This window comes from Arachis hypogaea, chromosome 20, assembly GCF_003086295.3.
Source record: "Arachis hypogaea cultivar Tifrunner chromosome 20, arahy.Tifrunner.gnm2.J5K5, whole genome shotgun sequence".
NCBI lineage: Eukaryota > Viridiplantae > Streptophyta > Magnoliopsida > Fabales > Fabaceae > Arachis > Arachis hypogaea.
The window spans coordinates 128,318,906-128,326,612 of NC_092055.1; the positions used below are offsets into that span (position 1 = coordinate 128,318,906).

The 7,707-nt window shown below is 41.7% G+C and overlaps 1 non-coding gene across 1 annotated transcript; it reads right to left on the bottom strand.

Moving 5' to 3' along the window:
* Positions 1 to 433: 433 nt before the first annotated feature.
* LOC112788504 (small nucleolar RNA R71) lies at positions 434 to 541 on the bottom strand. Its single transcript, XR_003195864.1, has one exon. It is a non-coding gene; the product is annotated as a small nucleolar RNA R71 (small nucleolar RNA).
* Between the last annotated feature and the right edge of the window lie 7,166 nt (positions 542 to 7,707).

Genomic DNA, 7,707 nt, shown 5'->3' on the forward strand with positions numbered 1-7,707 from the left:
GAGAAGCTAAATTACAACAATCCAGCAAGCACCTTTCAGAAATTTTCGAACAGGAAGAGGAGATGGCAGCCGAAAATAATAATAATGCAAGGAGGATGATTGGTGACTTTACTGCACCTAATTCCAATTTACATGGAAGAAGCATCTCCATCCCTACCATTGGAGCAAACAATTTTGAGCTGAAACCTCAGCTAGTTTCTCTGATGCAGCAGAACTGCAAGTTTCATGGACTTCCATCTGAAGATCCCTTTCAGTTCTTAACTGAATTCTTGAATGGAGTAGATCCTGAAGTCTACAGGCTCATGCTTTTCCCTTTTGCTGTAAGAGACAGAGCTAGAATCTGGTTGGACTCTCAACCTAAGGATAGCCTGAACTCTTGGGATAAGCTGGTCAAGGCTTTCCTAGCCAAGTTCTTTCCTCTCAAAAGCTGAGCAAGCTTAGAGTGGATGTTCAGACCTTCAGACAGAAAGAAGGTGAATCCCTCTATGAAGCTTGGGAGAGATACAAGGAACTGACCAAAAAGTGTCCTTCTGACATGCTTTCAGAATGGACCATCCTGGATATATTCTATGATGGTCTGTCTGAGTTATCTAAGATGTCATTGGATACTTCTGCAGGTGGATCCATTCACCTAAAGAAAACGCCTGCAGAAGCTCAAGAACTCATTGACATGGTTGCTAATAACCAGTTCATGTACACTTCTGAGAGGAATCCTATGAGTAATGGGACGCCTCAGAAGAAGGGAGTTCTTGGAATTGATACTCTGAATGCCATACTGGCTCAGGACAAAATATTAACTCAGCAAGTCAATATGATTTCTCAGAGTCTGAATGGAATGCAAGCTGCATCCAACAGTACTCAAGAGGCATCTTCTGAAGAAGAAGCTTATGATCCTGAAAACCCTGCAATTGCAGAGGTAAATTACATGGGTGAATCTTATGGAAACACCTACAATTCATCATGGAGAAATCATCCAAATTTCTCATGGAAGGATCAACAAAAGCTTCAACAAGGCTTTAATAATGGTGGAAGAAACAGGTTTAGCAATAGCAAGCCTTTTCCATCATCCACTCAGCAACAGACAGAGAACTCTGAACAAAATACTTCTAATTTAGTAAACTTAGTCTCTGATTTATCTAAGGCCACTGTAAGTTTCATGAATGAAACAAGGTCATCCATTAGAAATTTGGAGGCACAAGTGGGCCAGCTGAGTAAAAGGATCACTGAAATCCCTCCTAGTACTCTCCCAAGCAATACAGAAGAGAATCCAAAAGGAGAGTGCAAGGCCATTGAATTAATTACCATGGCCAAACCCAAAATAGAGGAGGAGGACGTGAATCCCAAGGAGGAAGACCTCCTGGGATGTCCAGTGATCAATAAGGAGCTTCCCTCTGAGGAACCAAAGGAATCTGAGGCTCAACTAGAGACCATAGAGATTCCATTAAACCTCCTTATGCCCTTCATGAGCTCTGACGAGTATTCATCTTCTGAAGAGAATGAGGATATTACTGAAGAGCAAGTTACCAAGTACCCTGGTGCAATCATGAAGCTGAATGCCAAATTATTTGGTATTGAGACTTGGGAAGATGAACCTCCCTTGTTCACCAATGAACTAAGTGATCTGGATCAACTAACATTGCCTCAGAAGAAACAGGATCCTGAAAAGTTCGTAATACCTTGTACCATAGGCACCATGATCTTTGAAAAGGCTCTATGTGACCTTGGGTCAGGGATAAACCTCATACCCCTCTCTGTAATAGAGAAACTGGGAATCTTTGGGGTGCAAGCTACTAAAATCTCATTAGAGATGGCAGACAATTCAAGAAAACAGGCTTATGGACAAGTAGAGGACGTGTTAGTAAAGGTTGAAGGCCTTTACATCCCTGCTGATTTCATAATCCTAGATACTGGGAAGGATGAGGATGAATCCATCATCCTTGGAAGACCCTTCCTAGCCACAGCAAGAGCTGTGATTGATGTTGACAGAGGCGAACTAGTCCTTCAATTGAATGAGGACTCCCTTGTGTTTAAAACTCGAGGTCATCCTTCTGTAAACATGGAGAGGAAGCATAAAAAGCTTCTCTCAAAACAGAGTCAACCAGAGCCCCCACAGTCAAACTCTAAGTTTGGTGTTGGGAAGTCTCAACAATGCTCTGAACACCTGTGAGGCTCCATGAGAGCCCACTGTCAAGCTATTGACATTAAAGAAGTGCTTGTTGGGAGGCAACCCAATTTTTATTTAACTATATTTTTATTAGTTATATGTCTTTATAGGTACATGATCATGTGGAGTCACAAAATAAATATAAAAATTGAAAACAGAATCAAAAACAGCAGAAGAAAAATCACACCCTGGAGGAGGATCTCACTGGCGTTTAAACGCCAGTAAGGAGCATCTGGCTGGCGTTCAACGCCAGAACAGAGCATGGTTCTGGCGCTGAACGCCCAAAATGGGCAGCATCTGGGCGTTTGAACGCCAGAATTGCACCCTGGAGAAGAGCTGGCGCTGAACGCCCAGAACAAGCATGGTTCTGGCGTTCAACGCCAGAAATGGGCAACAAATGGGCGTTCAACGCCCAGAACAAGCACCAATCTGGCGCTGAACGCCCAGAGTTGTGTGCAAGGGCATTTTGCATGCCTAATTTGGTGCAAGGTTGTAAATCCTTGAACACCTCAGGATCTGTGGACCCCACAGGATCACCTCAGGATCTGTGGACCCCACAGGATCACCTCAGGATCTGTGGACCCCACAGGATCCCCACCTACCTCCACTCACTTCTTCTTATCCCTCTTTCACACAATCCCATAAACACTCTTCACCAATCACCTCAATCTCTCTTCCCTATCACCACTTCACCACTCACATCCATCCACTCTTCCCCATAAACCTATCTCATAAATCCCACCTACCTTCAAAATTCAAAATCAATTTCCCACACAAACTCACCCTATATGGCCGAACCTTACCCCCCCTCCCTTCCCTATATATAGCCCTCCATTCTTCCTCATTTTCACACAACACAACCCTCTCTTCTCTTCTTGGCCGAATACACCCCTCCCCCTCTCCTCCATATTTTCTTCTTCTTCTTCATCTATTCTTTCTTTTCTTGCTCGAGGACGAGCAATATTCTAAGTTTGGTGTGGTAAAAGTATAAGCTTTTTGTTTTTCCATTACCATTGATGGCACCTAAGACCGGAGAATCCTCTAGAAAAGGGAAAGAAAAGACAAAAGCTTCCACCTCTGAGTCATGGGAGATGGAAAGATTCATCTCCAAAGCTCATCAAGACCACTTCTATGATATTGTGGTCAAGAAGAAGGTGATCCCCGAGGTCCCTTTCAAGCTCAAAAGAAATGAGTATCCGGAGATCCGATATGAACTCCAAAGAAGAGGTTGGGAAGTTCTAACAAAACCCATCCAACAAGTCGGCATCCTAATGGTTCAGGAGTTCTATGCCAATGCATGGATCACTAGGAACCATGATCAAAGTAAGAACCCAAACCCAAAGAATTATATTACAATGGTTCGGGGGAAATACTTAGATTTTAGTCCGGAGAATGTGAGATTGGCGTTCAACTTGCCTATGATGCAAGGAGATGCACACCCCTACAGTAGAAGGGTCAACTTTAATCAAAGGTTGGACCAAGTCCTCATGGACATATGTGTGGAAGGAGCTCAATGGAAGATTGACTCCAAAGGCAAGCTGGTTCAACTAAGAAAACTGGACCTCAAGCCTGTAGCTAGAGGATGGTTGGAGTTCATCCAACGCTCCATCATCCCCACTAGCAACCGATCTGAAGTTACTGTGGATCGGGCCATCATGATTCATAGCATCATGATTGGAGAGGAAGTAGAAGTTCATGAAGTCATCTCCCTTGAACTCTACAAAATAGCCGAAAAGCCCTCTCCTGGGGCAAGGCTAGCTTTTCCTCATCTTATTTGCCATCTATGTTACTCAGCTGGAGCTTTCATAGAAGGAGACATTCCCATTAAGGAAGAGAAGCCCATCACTAAAAAAAGGATGGAGCAAGCAAGAGAGCCTATTCATGGATCTCAAGAGACGCATGAAGCTCATCACCATGAGATCCCGGAGATGCCTCAAATGCATTTTCCTCCACAAAACTATTGGGAGCAAATCAACACCTCCCTAGGAGAATTAAGTTCCAACATGGGACAACTAAGGGTGGAACATCAAGAACACTCCATCATCCTTCATGAAATTAGAGAAGATCAAAAAGCAATGAGGGAGGAGCAACAAAGACAAGGAAGAGACATAGAAGAGCTCAAGGACATCATTGGTTCCTCAAGAAGGAAACGCCACCATCACTAAGGTGGACTCATTCCTTGTTCTTACATTCTCTGTTTTTCGTTTTCTATGTTAAGTGCTTATCCATGTTTGTGTCTTCATTACATGATCATTAGTAGTTAGTAACTATGTTTTAAAGTTATGAACGTCCTATGAATCCATCACCTCTCTTAAATGAAAAATGTTTTAATTCAAAAGAACAAGAAGTACATGAGTTTTGAATTTATCCTTGAACTTAGTTTAATTATATTGATGTGGTGACAATGCTTCTTGTTTTCTGAATGAATGCTTGAACAGTGCATATGTCTTTTGAAGTTGTTGTTTAAGAATGTTAAATATGTTGGCTCTTGAAAGAATGATGACAAGGAGACATGTTATTTGATAATCTGAAAAATCATAAAAATGATTCTTGAAGCAAGAAAAAGCAGCAAAGAATAAAGCTTGCAGAAAAAAAAAATATAGGCGAAAAAAAAAAAAGAAAAAGAAAAAGCAAGCAGAAAAAGCCAAAGCTCTTAAAACCAAGAGGCAAGAGCAAAAAGCCAATAGCCCTTAAAACCAAAAGGCAAGGGTAATAAAAAGGATCCCAAGGCTTTGAGCATCAGTGGATAGGAGGGCCTAAAGGAATAAAATCCTGGCCTAAGCGGCTAAACCAAGCTGTCCCTAACCATGTGCTTGTGGTGTGTAGGTGTCAAGTGAAAACTTGAGACTGAGCGGTTAAAGTCAAGGTCCAAAGCAAAAAAAGAGTGTGCTTAAGAACCATGGACACCTCTAATTGGGGACTTTAGCAAAGCTGAGTCACAATCTGAAAAGGTTCACCCAATTATGTGTCTGTGGCATTTATGTATCCGGTGGTAATACTGGAAAACAAAGTGCTTAGGGCCACGGCCAAGACTCATAAAATAGCTGTGTTCAATAATCATCATACTGAACTAGGAGAATCAATAACACTATCTGAACTCTGAGTTCCTATAGATGCCAATCATTCTGAACTTCAATGGATAAAGTGAGATGCCAAAACTATTTAAGAGGCAAAAAGCTACAAGTGCCGCTCATTTAATTAGAGCTATGTTTCATTGATAGTTTGGAATTTATAGTATATTCTCTTCTTTTTATCCTATTTGATTTTCAGTTGCTTGGGGATAAGCAACAATTTAAGTTTGGTGTTGTGATGAGCGGATAATTTATACGCTTTTTGGCATTGTTTTTAGTATGTTTTTAGTAGAATCTGGTTACTTTTAGGGATGTTTTCATTATTTTTTATGTTAAATTCACATTTTTGGACTTTACTATGAGTTTGTGTATTTTTCTGTAATTTCAGGTATTTTCTGGCTGAAATTGAGGGACTTGAGCAAAAATCATATTCAGAGGTTGAAGAAGGACTGCTGATGCTGTTGGATTCTGACCTCCCTGCACTCAAAATAGATTTTCTGGAGCTACAGAACTCAAAATGGCGCGCTTCCAATTGCGTTGGAAAGTAGACATCCAGGGCTTTTCAGCAATATATAATAGTCCATACTTTGGCCGAGTTTAAATGACGTAAAAGGGCGTTGAACGCCAGTTCTACGCTGCTATCTGGAGTTAAACGCCAGAAACATGTCACAAACCAGAGTTGAACGCCAGAAATACGTTACAACCTGGCGTTCAACTCCAGAAAGAGCCTCTGCACGTGTAACATTCAAGCTCAGCCCAAGCACACACCAAGTGGGCCCCGGAAGTGGATTTATGCATCAATTACTCACTTCTGTAAACCCTAGTAGCTAGTTTATTATAAATAGAACTTTTTACTATTGTATTAGACATCTTGGGACGTCTGGTTCTTAGATCATGGGGGCTGGCCATTCGGCCATGCCTGAACCTTTCACTTATGTATTTTCAACGGTAGAGTTTCTACACTCCATAGATTAAGGTGTGGAGCTCTGTTGTTCCTCAAAGATTAATGCAAAGTACTACTATTTTTCTATTCAATCAACTTATTCCGCTTCTAAGATATTCATTCACACTTCAACCTGAATGTGATGAACGTGACAATCATCATCATTTCCTATGAACGCGTGCCTGACAACCACTTCCGTTCTACCTTAGATTGAATGAGTATCTCTTGGATCTCTTAATCAGAATCTTCGTGGTATAAGCTAGATTGATGGGGGCATTCATGAGAGTTCGGAAAGTCTAAACCTTGTCTGTGGTATTCCGAGTAGGACTCTGGGATTGAATGACTGTGATGAACTTCAAACTCGCGATTGTTGGGCGTAGTGACAGACGCAAAAGGAGGGTAAATCCTATTCCAGCATGATCGAGAACCTCAGATGATTAGCCGTGCTGTGACAGAGCATTTGGACCATTTTCACAAGAGGATGGGACGCAGCCATTGATAACGGTGATGCCTCCAGACGATTAGCCATGCAGTGACAGCGCATCGGACCATTTTCCAGAGATGATACAAAGTAGCCATTGACAACGGTGATGTCCTTACATAAAGCCAGCCATGGAAAGGAGTAGGATTGATTGGATGAAGACAGCAGGAAAGCAGAAGTTCAGAGGGACGAAAGCATCTCTATACCTTTATCTGAAATTCTCACCAATGATATACATAAGTATTTCTATCTTTATTTTCTGTTTATTTGAAAACTCCATAACTATTTGATATCCGCCTGATTGAGATTTACAAGGTGACCATAGCTTGCTTCAAGCCGACAATCTCCGTGGGATCGACCATTACTCACGTAAGGTTTTATTACTTGGACGACCCAGTGCACTTGCTGGTTAGTTGTATCGAAGTTGTGAAGGAAAAACGATTTATTAAGACGTGCGTACAGAGTTTTTAGCGCCGTTGCCTGAGATCACAATTTCGTGCACCAATTGCATTGCATGAAATTCCACCACCTTACCTTATTCTTTACCTTGGATTTAGCATGAGGACATGCTATTGTTTAAGTGTGGGGAGGTTGATAAACCCATATTTTATGATGTATTTTGTGCTCAATTTAAGTGATTTATTCAATCCTTCACCCACTTATTCATGTAATTTGCATGGTTTTACTTTCCCTTCCTTATTATGTGATATATGTGAAAAACATGTTTCCTATGCTTTAGAAATATTAAAATTAATCATCCTTTATTACCATTCGATGCCGTGATTTGTGTGTTGAGTGCTTTCAGGCTTTATAGGGCAGGAATGACTTAAAGGATGGAAAGGAAACATACAAAAATGGAAGGAAAGCACAAAAATGGAGTTTTGAAGAAAAGGGCAGCGACGCGAACGCGTGGACGAAGCGGCCGCGTGCCCAGCGTGAAAAGGCAGCGACTGACGCGACCGCGTGAAAGATCAGAACTCCAGATGACGCGACCGCGTGATCCACGCGGACGCGTGACAGACGCCACGCACCAGAAACTGCAGAAAAT